This window comes from Bombus vancouverensis, chromosome 8 (assembly GCF_051014615.1).
Source record: "Bombus vancouverensis nearcticus chromosome 8, iyBomVanc1_principal, whole genome shotgun sequence".
NCBI lineage: Eukaryota > Metazoa > Arthropoda > Insecta > Hymenoptera > Apidae > Bombus > Bombus vancouverensis.
Window position 1 is genome coordinate 14,504,371 of NC_134918.1, and position 16,123 is coordinate 14,520,493.

The 16,123-nt window shown below is 43.3% G+C and overlaps 1 protein-coding gene across 3 annotated transcripts in view; it reads right to left on the reverse strand.

The window, feature by feature from the left end:
* The window catches only part of LOC117153925 (uncharacterized), a 125,352-nt gene that overhangs the window by 42,682 nt on the left and 66,547 nt on the right, over positions 1 to 16,123 (reverse strand). The gene's annotated exons all lie outside the window — the stretch shown is intronic.

Below are 16,123 nucleotides of genomic sequence, written 5' to 3' on the forward strand. Positions count from 1 at the left end.
GAATCGAGTAGAAGGGGTTAGAGTGTAGGTAAAAGGATACAGAGTCGAAGGGACGACAGAATGGAATTCGAGTGCGTCCGCCGATAATCTGAAGCGTATGGGGCTAGCAGAAGCTACTATAAACGAAGGGGGTGGGGACTTTAAAATGGCGGGAGCATCCCTTCTCGACCTAAAAGCAACCCCAATCGTTGCACGCTGGTCTAATCACAGAAAGGGGGTTGGTTTTGCATTTCATACCCTAACAGAAGGAGCTCCAACACGCGTCCTCTGTATTTCTTTTCACATATGTGCACATACGAAACTGTATTCGATAATGCAATTGATAAACGATTAATTAAATACATGTAATTTTAACATGATAAGGGCAGAGGAATAAACAACGATAAAAGTACGCCAGAACACAGAAAGCATCGAGCAGAGACTAATTTAAAAGAACACGTTGCTCCATGCGGGACTTGATAGTTTTCCATAAAATTTCTCCAAACTAGATGCTGGTATTATCATTCACAATAATGGAATACGATATGGGTCTTTAAGAACCCCAACGGAGTGGAATCCTATTAGCTCCATTGCAACAAAATCGAACCCTAGTCGAATTATCACAGAAATATTATTCAACACCATTTGTAAGAAACAATCTTTTCTCTTCCATGAGGAAGGAGAATGTTTAAAATGCTTACGTATTGGAAAAGTCGGTTTTGTGTCCGCGTGCATCGTCCTCTTGCTTCCAAATTGACAGATTCCCACAACCATCGAAAAACCTTTGAAATAATCTCTGCGTAATACTAATCTTCCTGTGTACTACGTATTTCTCGTCTCATCAGGGGCGAACTTCTTCTTCAATAACACGTCGTACTTCGTAATTTATTTCACACAAAATGACCTTCAATAATTAAATATACGAACAAGACTTCTGACCTTTGATGATCGATCTCACCTTCACAGAGAAAGAAGCTTTCACCAATTCACTATCGAAATCGAGACTAGGTTGTGGAATCATCAACGTGTAAAACTTGTCCTACGAGTAGTTGATATATTTGAAAAAACCAGGGGTGCCCCAAGTTAGCTTGTCGGGGGCAACTTGTCTACTGGTGAGCCAAGAGCTGTCCGTTCGCGTTGGTCAGCGCTGCCCCTCTTCTCAGCTGGCCCGTCGAGGTACACCCCCGCAAACCCTCCGCAATACCAGTGTGAAGAAGAGAGAGAGACGAGGAGACAGAGATCCGGTACGTGCCACTCTCTAGAGCACTCTTCTCTCTCGCCGTGTTCGACAGAGGGTACATACATTATCCGCCCCTGATCCTCGATCCCGAACGATCCACGTCTCGCCAGCTACCGTGCTGAATTATAGAAACGTTCTTCCCTCTTCCTACCACCCCAGTTTTCGACGGTCGTGCAATTGTCCTGCCCTTTTAATTTGGGAAAGATTCTAACTGCATATGAGAACAATAGGAGGTTAGTTGTTCGAAGATATTAATTACGGATAATTATCAAGGAAAACTTACGTTATGACTTTGTAGCAGAACTCCGTTTGTTCATACAAGTTGTCGAGGAATAAACAATTTCTGTAATTGCAGAACTTTCTATTATGAATGATTTATGTAAGTAATATTTTGCCGGACGCTAACTAAAATTTCACTCGAATACATGAAAATGCCCCCACTGTGTATGCTTAGGATTTTTTTAGTATTTTGCTGATAGAATGAGGACGGCAGGCAGCACTATGATTTTTACGAATCGTAGACGATCGGATGAAGTTACGGAAGAACGACTATGACCGTAGTCTCGTCTCGGAGTAAATTCCATTGTCGGTTATTCTCTCAGCCCTTTCGTCGAAATGAAGGGTGTTTGGTAACAAAGAGAAGAATAAGGGAGAAAAAAAGAAAAAAAGAACAACTACAGCGCAGTTCATTGGAATTTCGGAATGCCTCGTCGTTCGGAGGAGTCATTAAGTCGTAAAACTAGAGAGCAACCTTGTCGGTAAAAGAAGCAAATAAAAAAAAAGGAAAAAAAAAGCAAATTTGCGTCCCTGACATGGAGGATCAAACGTAAGGGCGTTGTAAATTTTTTTTTTCTTTCTCACACATAGGAAGATTCCAAATGGGCTTTCCGTGTCTTGCGAAAATCTACATTTACAAATAGTTATTTGCTTGTAAATCTCATCCCAATGTCAGAAAAGATTTTGGGAGTAAATCGACCGTTAAATAACGCTTTATTTAAAAGTTTATTTGAAAATTTAATTTAGCGAAAGTATGGTAGAGTGGCTGTTCCATTAGCAACGTCTTGGTTTAATTTATGTTCATACCGGCTGTTTGCCATTGATGGTCGTTATTGTAAATGTTGATTGAGCAATTGCGATGGAATTGGCCTTCCCACGGTTCGCCGATATAAATACTAGTTGCCCAGAAAAAGTACAAGCGGCTAACGCTGGGGCACAATTATTTTTACACCCGGATCGATCTGCAAATTATCTAACTCGGTTAATTATTGGCTCAATTATCACCGACCTACGAAGTGGGCCAACGTCAGCAAGCGCTTCGGTGGGGTTCTAATCAAACAATCAGGCACCTCATTACCAATTTCCCCTATACTGTTATCGTACGCAGTGTTTTACTTGTTTCGGGATAATGAAGAGCAGAAATTCTTAGAGTTTTTCATGGACGTGTTTTATACGATGAACCATTAATACGTTAAAGAAAGTCTAAGAAAAGAAGATGAACATATAAATAATGGCGAACGAATAGGGAACAAACAAAAATTAATTCAATTGTGCAAATCGTTATTGTATATTCTGAAGCAAATAGAAATCATACCGGTCGATACGATTTTACTCTCAACTCAGCTCAATTACAAAGAAGTAACCGAACCTGAAAAAAGCATCGAAGCTGGAAAATGGCCCGCATCTCTTGCTCCGAATTCCCATCCGGTCACGCGACATATATCATTCGTAGCCTCTCTATGTTCAAGATCGATCAGACTCAGAATCGAGCAAATTTTCAGAGAGAGAGGGAGAGAAAGAGAAGCACCGGGCATTCTCGGAAGAAAATGCGAGAGAAAAATGAAAGGCCGCGTTCCGTTCAGCCACCCACGCTTTCAACGGGGCAGCGGGAGAGAGCAACGTAAGGGTCCATTCGCCGCCCCTATTTTGCAACCACCCCCATCCACCGTTTGCCGCCGATAGTGCATTTGACCAGAGCATTGTCCGAACGAACGGTCCATTGTCAGATTGAATCATCGTCCGGGTTTGGAATATTCAGGGATGGCCAATGGTCAGTGACCATTATTGTTAAACTGGCGCGTGTGTGCGGGGCTGCCATTCGTCCGATTCGAGAGAGGGGAAAAATCGACACACTCGAAAATCTGGAACGTGGACATTTCGCCCTTTCATCCGTTGATCTCGAAACTGGACTACCCCCTGGTTTGGTGAATTATTGGCTTTAATTGTGCCTACAGTAATGGTTCGACTGGGACAAATTTCCGGGCGGGAAGCTGGCAGATTGTTCGAAACTGGACGGTCGCGTGGCTAACGCCGATTTTTCGAAAACAGAAATTCTACTCTGGCGTGAAATTCGGGGAACTCGCGGGTAAATTGATTGGGTCGGGTATACATACGATGCGATTCGATATATTAAATTCGTTTGTTATGAACGTAAAGGGGAAAGCATGCGTTTTCTGTTGAAACTATTTTTCGTAATTTGGCCTGATTGTAAAAGATGAAAGATACGATAAGACGGGCAGGTACGATTACACGAATTTTCTACCAGGATTCTCTTATTGCCCCGTGTCGAGAGGGGTCAAGCCAGCCTAGGGTGCAGTAGTCTGAGCAGAGGTTAGCGGGGTCAGAGGGCAGATTTTCGCCGACTCGTACGAGCCGGTTTATACCCTTATTATGATGCGAGCACACTAAGGGTCACGACCGTGTTTTCCATGAAACGGGGAAAATAAAATAAACGTGGAACTGATCGAGAAAATGTAATATTGCGACCTTCTATTTCCCCAATATGCAAGTTCATGAAAAACAATGATCTATGATTTTTGTAATTTCGGCAACGGAACAGATTATAGCCTGTCGAGAATCTTTGGGAATTTCTTAAAAGAAACAACGTCGGCCCATCAACTGCTGAAAAGGCGACCACAAAAACTACTTAATGAGTTCATAAGGCTACCTGAAAAGACCAAATGATTTCAATCTTCCTTTCGAAACCTGTGCAGCCCGATCGGCACATCCTTCTACATGCTAATGCGGGAGGATGTTCCAAAGATCTTTAAGACTCTTATTACCTTCAGGCCCACGTTTCAGATACGTAGCCTGCTGCCGGCTTTCCACGAGAATAGTTCCCGACATTTTTCAACAGTCCGCCTCATTCAGCCGGAAAAAAGTAAATTTACATATCTATGCATTTGGCGAATACAAGGGAGACCCGTGAATGGTAAAGGCCCGTTAGACCTGTTACGTATTTGCTGGAATTTTTAATATTCAGTGACGGCGAACTTTAAAGTCTCAGGACGTTTGGATTTTTGGAAACGGTTCCATGATTACGGTAACATTTACAAAACCGTACAAATCGAAAAAGATCACGGTCGAAGCAAATAATTATTTTTCCAATAGTAACTAACGGGTTCTAATGTATTCTAAAGAGAACTACGAATATTTTGTTTCTGCAATATTTGCGAGTCTACGCTTCCATCGAGAAGCCCATTTCTCTTGGACATCCCTTCAACCCTTAACTTTAGGTTTATAGGCGGGTAAAAAGAAATATTTATAGCTCAAGTATTTGCTTTAGTTAAATTAGTAAGAAATAGAATAGAAAAAAATAGAATAGAAAGAAAAGAAAAGAAATTAGTACGAAATCAAATCTGACAGAGTCGATGGTAAAAAATTTAGATGCCTATTTATCAATTACAGTTCCGACAACAATTTTCCAAATTTTTCTCAGAAAATGGCAGGTCCTTGTAACGTTCGTTGTAGTAGAGAAAATATTGTGGAAACAGGGAAACTGAGAGGAGGCGATCGCAATTAACGGCAAAGCGTAGCTTGTCGGAAGAAACCCGATAGGCTGTCCATAACCGGATTCCATATGCCTGAGCCGAGGGTTGCCGGCCACCGGCAGGTCCGCGACCCAGGAAGTAGGTAATAATTTCGGGCACAAGGCCCACCGAAATTAGCAGGCAAAGAACCGAGAGATGATTTTCCAAAATAACACGTCCCGACACAATGGCCAAGCAATTTCCCGAGCACCAGCTGCTGCCACCTATCTGATTTATCATCTCGCCACCCCCAACCACCCTGTTTCGCCACTCTTGATCTTCGAAAAAATGGATCTATAGATCCCTTCTGTTCGAAAATCTGACCCTTGATTATATATGTGTTCGGAATTATCGAATAAGAAATTTTAGAGATTTCCATGGAATGAAAATTAGACATATATTGAAATCGCCGATTATATTTTATAGCTTCTTGCAATATTCTATTTTCTTGTGACTGTATGTTGGCGCTAGAATTATTGAAAAAATTCACAATTTTCCACGGGAACTTTATAGATTTTCAGCGGTGCATCCTTGAAAATTTGAAAGAACTTTTACAAAATATATTACTTTTGGACTTCTCTGGTACAAGTTTCGTACTTTACACTTTTCATGTTACTTTACATTAGTCAATAATAATTGCAATTACCGTATCTGGAGACCAATTGTCTTGTTATTAAAAATTCTTTACGCCCATTGAAAGATATTTATATAGTACTTCCATCAACCAGCATCGATCACAATTCTTCGCACAATTATGTATTCGTTATTCTCAGAGAACCACCAGGGACAGGAAAAGCAACATGCTCGAGTCGCGGAACGCAGAACTGTTTGGCCGTTTGCTTGCAGGAATGCGAGGGACTAACAGATGGGGGTTGAGAGGGGGTTGTTCAATCGGTTATTGATTGGAAATGTAAGCTGGAGCGGGGCGAGGCAGGGGAGGGGGAAGAAGGGTAGAACCAGTACAGCAACGACCCAACAGATGGCCACTGGTCAGCGGGACCGCGTGGCGAAGTTTGCCAATCGAAGGAACAAGTTCGACTCCTTGCTCAAAATTATTAGATCTCCGAAACTTCCAGCCGGAAATTCCTTTCCCTCGACACCTGCTGACGTTGCAATTTCACTAGGAATAATCGGTCTCTCTTCTCTCTTTCACTGCAATTAGCCCAACCATTTCCCTTATCATCCTTCGTATCTGAGCAAAGACTCATCCTAGAATAATCAACTTGGAAAAGCAGCTAAGCTATCTCGTTCGGATCTCGAAAAATCTTTAAATCGAAGTCGACCATCTGCTGCGTCCAAACAACGTATGCTCCACGCGAAGGTAGCGATTCACGCTAATCACCGTCGTCCACGTCTGAAAGTGGTGACCACGCGGTTACGAGAGGTGTAAAGGTCGACCAGCCTAGCCGTGAACATGATCATAGACGCGTAGTTGCTAGGTACACGAGTGAAAAAGACGCGTTCTCCTCTTCACACTTTGCCGTATAAGCATTCATGCAATGCACTTTTTGATAGAAACAAAGAACACATTCTGGTAGGCTGCAGAATCTTCTCGAAGCATAAATATCAACGATGTCCTTGAATTTCTATGTGTCAACCAAACTTTCGTTTCGCCCGAGAAAAAGACGTTTAACGTTTTAAGAAATTTTCTAACAGTCGAAAGTGACTGAAAGAACATAGAAGAGTTAATATCGAACACAAGGGATTGTTCGTCTAGCGGTCAGCTAGACGTAAGCTGCTTAAAACCGCATCACGCGCATGCAGCGTTTTCCAAGCCTGTGTGTTAAAACGCAGAAACGTGGTGGAAGAATGGATACATCCCTCCTTGAAAGCGACCTCATCCTCCTGGTGCTGAAACCGCAGCACGGAATCAGCACCACCGCCTCCGTGGCCGCTACGATAGTCGGGCTCCCTCGCATCCCCCGGGCAATCTTTTCAATTTAAAGTCAAGCATTATGGCTTAAATTGCATTATGGTTTCCTTCCCCACGAAGAAGAAGGTAGGAACCGAGAGCAGCAACGAAGGGCGGCTCCTTGTAAGCAAGACTCAATCACGCCGCTTAACCTCTGACCCTGCACAGACCGGCCGAGCACACACGCGTCTATACACCATCACCGACACGCGGTTCGTTCAATTCATCTCTCTCCGTTTGGCCACGATGGACTTCATATATAGGAGATGATCGAAGGATGTGTGAGAGGATGTTGTTGCATCACGAGTGTCGTCGTGTGCATGTTGACCGCGCGGAGGGCCGCGATCGCCGCGGTGTTCGCGAAATTAACCATGGAAACCTGTCCATACGCACGCTCCCTAAGTGCGAACACTTCGTCAAACTTTCTCGCGTCTGCCGTTCAACCTGCTGCTTCGGTAGGAACTTAGGTGTTCAATCTGTCTCTTTGACGTCTGTTATTTATCTTTGATATATTAAACATTTGTTCGAACGATAAGTTTCATTAGATTTTCCGAGCAATGATCTTTGGTTTCCAAGATGAAAAGTTTCTAGGTTGCTAGGATTCGAATATGAATTTTGGTTTCCAATTTGAAACGAAAGAAAAAAAGCATACTTATGGAATTTACTTATGACATGGAATTCGTTTAGAACATCTTGCGAGCCCGTGAATAATTCTTGGTCCTTAACTTCAAATGAAATAAGAAAGGATACTGCGGTTGAGTTTACTTCATTTATCTTGTGAATAGTACCTTTCCTGTGAACCAGAAATCTACGCTAGAAAGTACGAACAAGGTTTCCAAGTTGCTTTCAAACTTTCAAAAGTGTGTGTGTGTGTGTCTAGCAGAAGCAATTATAAAATATCTATACCGACAAATAGAATCGAAAAATTGCAACTAGATCTATATCCGCGTGTAACGCGCACGAGTTCCTCAACGTGCTGGGGCAACCACACACAGCTCGCTATCCAACGCGAATGAATGAAACGACCCAACCCAGGACGGACCTTGAACTTCGCGTTGCCGGGGAAAAGAGTCACTGCTCCCCTCGCACGGCACCTCTAGCTGGCTGTAATAACGCGTTCCTTGCTGTCTGTAAACCGTGTAACAGACACTCCAGCCCCTCTCGCATCTTTTACTTTTTCCCTTTTCGCGTATTACGTTATCAGTTGCACGTCGTACTGCACGCATTTATCACAGAGACGAGACTGCCCGATAACCCTCGATCGTTTCCATAGATCGCGCTACTTTTCGAGCACCGGTAGATCTCGAGGAACGAGGCGCTAAATTTGAATCAAAGACGAACGATTCGTGTATCAATGATTGTATGAGCTTTAGGAGACTCGTTGAGAGGAATATACGATAGAGTTAATCAATGGCACTCGTATATACATTTTAGTTCTTTTAATTAAACTCAAATCTAATGCAGACTACTCTGATCACTTATATTGTACATACGACTCAACGGTACTAGTTGATGGAAGAAATTTTCGGAAATAAAAATTCTACACTCTGTTTCATCGACAAATTTTTCTAAACTAGCTACCGTGAAGCTGACTAATTCAGAGAATGCCGAACGCCAAAGGATTCAAATTCTCCGATTTCCTACGAGAGGCACCGTCACTCTGAAGCCACGATGCACGCAAGATCGAAGCCCATTAAACCTACCCGCTACGCAGAGAAAACCTGGAACGAACCAGTAGTGAGGAGACTCGAACGTAGTGCGAGTTCACGCGGGGGACCGTGATCGCCGGACGTGGAAGCATCCTTATCGTCTGCGTTCTTAGCGAGCAATCCTTAAGTAATATATTTCTCGGGGGTAATTGCAGGCAGCGATTTCGTGCGGCTCGTTCGAGATCCGCCAGATACGTCGTGCCGTACCGCGGAGCGTGTATTGCACGTGCAAAAGCGGACGATGGAAAGAGCGAGAGAACAAGAGGAAAAGAAAAAGATAAAAGAAGAAAGAGTAAGAGAGGAACAGCAGGCCGAAGGTAGGTTATACGTACGGTAGGTTGCACGCGTAGGTCGGTACTTACGTGCCTATTCGACGTAGGTAGACACACTTGGTGTTTCCATCTCGATGAAGCGAGATCGAGCGACGCTACGTCGTCGTCGAGCCAACGAAGAAAGTTAAGAGCAACGAAACGAAGAGACGCGATGTGTGTACGATGGAGGAGAGGGAAAAGGGTCAGATCGAGAGAGAAAGAAACAAGGGAGCGGAAGGAGAAAGAGAAAGAGCGCACTGATAGAGCGTAACTGACTTCTTGGCCGGTGCATATTACCGGGCTGTTAGAGGGCGGAGCCGGCTGATGAGTTAGCAACGTATTGACTTTATAATAATCACGTTAGCCGGTCCACCGTGATCCCTTGGTATTACGCGGTGCTTCGCGCCGATTCACGTACCGGGTGATTCCTTCCTCATCCTTCGTACAGCGTGGAAAATGAGAAATCCAAAGGTCGAATTAAATATGAGCATCATGCTCGAAATTCTTCGTTACTTTCCTGGTAACGTACACAACATGGTTAAGGTATCTTGCTAATGTATCCTCGATGAACGTTGCTTCTTAGTAACCGCTCAAAGAAATATTTCCATCATATCGATAAATCTTGATCAATAAACGGTAGTCTTCTTTTGACTGGCCGACGAGACACCAGCGCAAAACCATGGCCCCATAAATCAACGCTACGTCGAAAGAAAACGAATCCTGGAATACGTGGTCGGGCACGATCATTAATATTAACGCCGTCCATGGGCCCGATCGAAATTGCGTTACTCGATTTGGCAGAGGCCAGTTTCAGCCGTGGAATCCCGTTGAATCGAGCCACGATTGATCCAGTGATAGGAAAGACGAGGAATTAGCCTGTGCTTCCACGCATCGAACGTTTCAGGATAGAAGAGTCGAGGGTTTCTCTAGCGGTCTTGGTGGCTTAATTAGTAGTTCGGATTATCTTCCATGGTTTCTCTTTGGACAGAGGCTGTCAGACGCGGAGAAAACACGTGAGAGTAAGGTTCGGTTCGTTACGTATTCACGCGCATCCGCTGGATCGCAGGAAGCTCGAATAGAGCAGCGGACAACGTTCCAAGACTCGTTTCTTTCTTTTTATCGCGTCGTTTTCCTATCTACTCTCTTTGCATGCACCCAGAAACGCTTCGCGTATCGATATAATTTCCTATCATGCTTCGCTCTCGCGAAATTTCACTTTCTTTTAGTTTCCTTCGCTTTGTTTCAGTTCCTTTCTGAGTTTTAAAGGAGATTCGGGCAATTTAGAGAGTGTAAAAAGGCGCTACCCCCTGGTAAAATAGAGTCATCACGCGTGCACAACGTCGGAGAAGTATCCCGGTGAACTAACGGTGACGTTAACCGAGACAAGAAAATAATCGATCCTCCGCCAGACCTTTTTCTCCGTTCGCTATTAATAGAAGCCTCGGCGATCACGATGTTAATAGCTGTTCCACGGGGATAGAAGCGTGTTTCTTGTCTCTTTCGCTAATCTGCATCCCTGGATCCTGTTCTACGATTCTGATGACTGAACCGTCTTACGGCAGATTACTCTCCCGCTATCGTTTCCTCGACCGTGGTAATCTCCTTTTCGCTACTCGAAATTCATGCGAACCTAAACATCGTATCATAAAATGGTGTGCGATAACATCGTCCGTAGCGATGCGAAAAGAAACATTATTTCTCTCAGTGTTTGCTTTCATGCTTTTATTCTTTGCTTCTCTCCAAGATTTTCGTACAAGAATTAAGATAAAGGGAAGCAAAGTTGCAAATTGCTTTTGTATCGCCCGGTACACAAGGCGGCGAGCCGCGGCCGGTGAATCGCGCTGACCTCCAATCTCACCTCAATTTGCCTACACGCCGCCATTTGCGTCAGCGGGAACGGCGAGCGGCCTATCTAAAATTATGATCTGAAAAAAATTCCCTCGGCTAGCATGGTGCCTCGCGAACCAACGCACGTCCCGGCGTAATCGATTAATTATGGTAAATCTCGCGTTATTATAAATTTTTGGGATAATTGCGATCTCTTTTCGACTCCTCTCCGAAATATGCTGCAAAATCGTTGGCTTGTGCACGATACGTACAACGCCATTGCATAAATATCGATATGTGTGTGTTTTCCAAGAGGTCGCTTATTAATGTTTAATGAGAAATCGTAACCTGAATCGTTATGCGATAATGCGAAAATGCAAACAATGCGAACGATGTTTCACGAGGAAACAGAACGAGGACGTAACACGACTTGTAGATAAATTCTCGAGGGAAATAACGCGACTTTGTCGTAACCTAATTAACTCTTTAATTAAACTACCGATCCAAGCCACACATTACTCGAACACTGTCGAAACCGCTATCGTTTATAGCCCCATACTAATTTGCGGCGAGCAGCTGCTCGCGCCTCGAGTCCACGCGACTGCCTCGAGCTTTCTGCCGCAACGATGTCTCTCGGTTTATTAAAGCGGGTCATCAATTACCGCCGTGCATCTCATTTTTTCCGCCATGGAGCTCGAACGATCAGTTCATGGGATCAACGTGCATAAAACGCTGATTTAACGTATTATGGTATTCGGCACTTGGATCTTCCCGAAGAATAAAGAAGTGAAGCGCGAATTCTATCGATCTTGAGATGCTATTATCTATATCGGATATTTACCTATATATTCATTTATGCGACACTGTTTCTCTTCTTATAACACTATATTTTCTCCTTCTTGGTTTTTTTTTTTTTTTGCTACAAGTAATTGATAATATTTCCTCATTCTCTATTATATCAAAGACTAACAGTGTCTCGTAATATACGACAAGTTTGATCGTTCTGTGCTTAGCTGACTCAAATAAACGTATTTTTCCTTAGCTGGGACTTTGCAAGCAAAGCACCAACGTCAAACTGGGAACGTCCCACACTCGACTTAATTGAATTTTCGAGCTTGTTCATCGCGCGAGAACATGCTCGAAGGCGAAGGAGAGAGCTTTCAGCGCAGTTCGAAACAATTCGACTGGCCATAAAACTTGGGTGCAACTTCGGTCACTATAAATCCGGGCTCTTAACTGCGTGACGATAAATCACATAACTTATATGAGAAAAAGAGAGAGACAGAGAAAAATACAGAAAGCGTTAGCTAGCGGAAACTGCGAAACTCGCCGCGTAGATCTTTCCCTTCGATTCTCGTCTCGAAGGAAATTCCTACGTAAAGGATCGATCCCCGAACCCGTGGCCTCTTCTTTCACCTCCTTCTCTTCATCCTCCTCTTCCTCCTCCTCCTCCTTCTCCTCTTCCTCTTCCTCTTTCTGTTCGTTTCTGAAAGCGACGCCAGTACCGCGCAAAGGATATTTCTGTGCTGGCAAGACGCGGCCAGTTAAATCAGAATTCAATTTGAACGACGTTCGAGCTGGGAGATCCCCATAGAAGATACGAAATATTCATGGCGAGAATACTTTATCCGTTGTTATTCTTAGGCCGCGGCCACACGGCCTTCCATAAATACATAGCGCCCCGCAACGACCATTCACGGCGTTTCATCGCAGTCTTTCGTCGCTGAACATCATATCTAAAGAAATTTAGAATACTCTGTGATTATTAGACTGTGAATGTTTATGTATCCATGGGAAATTTATAGCTGCAATAATGCATAGAACGCATGTTTCGTGTGATAGGCAAAGATATATAAGACGTTGAAAGCGTAGTGTACTCGTTATATTTCATGGGTTAAATAAATCTCTGTATTTCTTTAATTATGTTGATAAAAATACAAATTTGCGTAAACATCTGCAATCTAATAATCATAATCGGGTATAAAATGCTTGATAATTTTCAAATCATCACCTTTAATCTCTCGATGTCGCTTTTGTTCTTTGAATGAAAATAAATCAATACTTTTGTGTATCGACTAATCTCTAATTTGCTAAAAGATAATAAGAGCAATGCACGTGTCTGTCCCTAATTTCTTGTCAACAGGTAATATTATATCAGCGATAATATATCAGATCGACGTGATAGACTGCAAAGTATTCTGCCAATCTACAAAAGTTTCTTGGCCCCTCGCGGGTGGAGCAGTGACGCGGCGCGAGCAGCCTGATCGATTTAGCGCCAAATGTCGCCGTGTTTTACACGCGGCAATAATGGTTGAAATCTATGTAGCCAATATTTCACGGGGTCACCCTTTCTCTCCCCGAACGCGTCCCTTGCGCCGCCGTATATGAAACGTTCGCGTACACCAGCGACGCGTAGCCGTGGTTATTGGCTCGCATATGGCCGCTGCTCGATATTTCAAACTACACGGTAAAATGGAGATACGAACGGCCTCGTACCGTCATTGAAACACGTTCCCGAGGAAATTTCGAAAAGTTCCTCGAAATATTTCGAAGATTAAGTACACCGAACCATCAACTTCAAATCGACGACGTGATAGATTATTACGAAGCGAATAATATGTATTTTTCTTATTTGGTATTGAATATGCCGAGATAAATTGGCATGCGAAATAATTTGACCGGGCTTGACCGAATAAAAGGAATTTAAATACCTTACGAGGAAGAGGGTGAGCCCAGGGAGAAGAATGATAGTCCCAGGGGAGAGATACATCCGAGAGCGGCAAGAAAGGATCCTTCCGTAACCGGACAGCGTAATTTACACACTACGAGACTACGTTATACAGTTCACTGACTTCAAAGATTACTTTTTAAAAGGCATTTGTCCGTAATTCCTTTGCGTGCCTCTTAATTTTATCTTTTGTTTGGCTTCAATAACCAATTAACGAGCAAGGAAGGCTATGGTTACAGCGCATACCTGCTTCGAAGAATTGTCGTTCTGATGGATGATATATCGGAAGAACGATGCGTTTGCTCTTATAAAAATTTATATATCGGCTAACCGTAAGTCCGTAACTATGGCATAATCTTCGACATTTCATATGGATATCTATAAAAAGCGTCAACCTTCCTTTGCAAGGAACCTCAACAAGAAAAAATTCGTTTATCTTTTCCCCAGTTTATGATAGAGTTATGGAACCCCGACACATTTCTTTAATTATTCCAATGATTTATAGATTTTCATAGATCCATTTTAGGGTTCATACCGATTTCCTAGGCGAAAGGATCATCGTTTCGACATGTGTCCACGGTGGGTGCGGTACAACGTTTTAGGGTTCTATCCCTCATTCTTCAAAAACCGGCCAGTGCATATGTCGGCGCAAGAAGCATAATGTTATCAAGCTGTCCGACAGAGAGACGAGCAGCGAAAGAGGACGAAACCCTTGGGGAACCTCGTCCTCGCTTTCGTCCACTTCGTCCTTATTGATATACCGAATAAACACACTTGGCAGCTAGGCGGGATAGCTTTGCGAGGCAAATAGACTCGAAAGGACCGCGCTCTTTGGCCTGTATCCGCTCTTAAAGCCGAGACTACGATCGAAATACCACTCCTATATTGCCTTTCGTCCTTCTTAAATGTCTACAGAAATTTGATAAAATATACCGATGCAAAGATACAATTCTTTGGATCTTCGGGTTTACGCTAAAAAATTACCATCGTTCGAAAGCAACGAGTCGTTCTAAACAACAGGATAACGAGGTACATTTTATCTTTACAACTTGGTATCCTCTGTCACCACTTTTCTCAACTTGAATGCAAAAATTCAAGACGCTCGACGAAATGCTTGCCATTAATATCCGTTTACGTGTCTAAATTTTAGTAAAAACGTGAAAAATATCGAATAATATAAATGTTCGTAAATATAAAAAACGCGAGACGTCGTTCTGTATACACACAGCCTCGAAAACATCCCGACGAGCTAACAAACGACGAACGAAGACGCTAGGTCGTCTCGCGTTACAACCACGCGGCTTTCAACTTTCGACCCTTATCGATCGGTGCCCTTATCGAGCCTCGGCGCACCTTGTCCAGCGGCGGCTCGACGGTAAATAAAGATGGCCGGTTTTTCCCATCAGCTCGCACACACGTATCGCCTGGCTGGACGTTGGTGTGCGCGCCGGCCAGACGGTTTTAAATTCCGCGAGTCAAAGCGATGTTTGACATGGAAATGTTGAACGATGCATTAAACATGCCGCTTCCTCTCTTTTCCACGGAAAAAGAGGAAGAGGATTCAGCCCTGGCTCCCTCCATTGGCTTCCCGTTCGCGGCAACTACCCACAGCGAAAGAGGCCCCCGATCGGGGCCCCCACGCTATTGTTCGAGCAATGTTTATTTAAGCAAACGAAAGAAGCCACCGTTCGAACGCAACGGAGCGAATTCGCCTTCCTCCAGTTCCTCCACTTTGTTGGACCGTCTTCCGGTACGGATCGATAGCGGCGTGATGCGATGCCGCACTTCCAACGCAACGCCTCCGGCAATAATCTACGATTATTCCGCTCTACCTATCTTTTTCCATCGCGGTTTCTAATTAGAGACGAGAATATATGAATATCATAGGGGGAAACGTGGCTAACTTTCCGAGTCTGATATCATTTTATGACTAAAGCACAGTATTTCGATACGACGATGAGAATGAAAGTTCCTCGGTTTTATCCCTCGAAGATGGTTAGAACATAATAATACTCAGCACAAAGTGGAATTATTCGAGAGAGAATTTTTTCTTGGCATAAATGAGAAGATAGTTAAACTGTTTTACCGTGCCATTTTTTTTACCATGCCATATGTTTCCCTGTGTAATTTCAGAAGTGTATAAAATTAGACAAATATAGTCTCGGTATGGGGTACTAAAGGAACCTAATGACTTATTAAGATTAAATACTTATGAATTTGATTATCTTTGAGAAATGTTGATGTACACGTAAATACCTACTTTGTACTTACTTGCTCGGACAAATTGTGTACTTTCGAAAAGTTTACGATGTAAGAAGATAAAATATACTTTAATAAATTTCGTCAAGCTTGCTGAAAAAACATAGTAACGCTACATAAAGATAATAATAATGGTTATTGTCGACAATTATTGGCACAAGCGGAAACGGGACGAGCATTGCCAATCGAGGCATCGTGATTGGCTGAGCTGCCTGTGAGGGTAGGAAGCGAGCACCTGCGAGGGACAATTTCGATGGACCTTTCCCTAAAAGGAACATCCCCACTCCCATTGTCCGGCAAATGACATCAAGCTTATTGCATTATTTAAAGAGCCCCGCTTTAAGACCGTTTT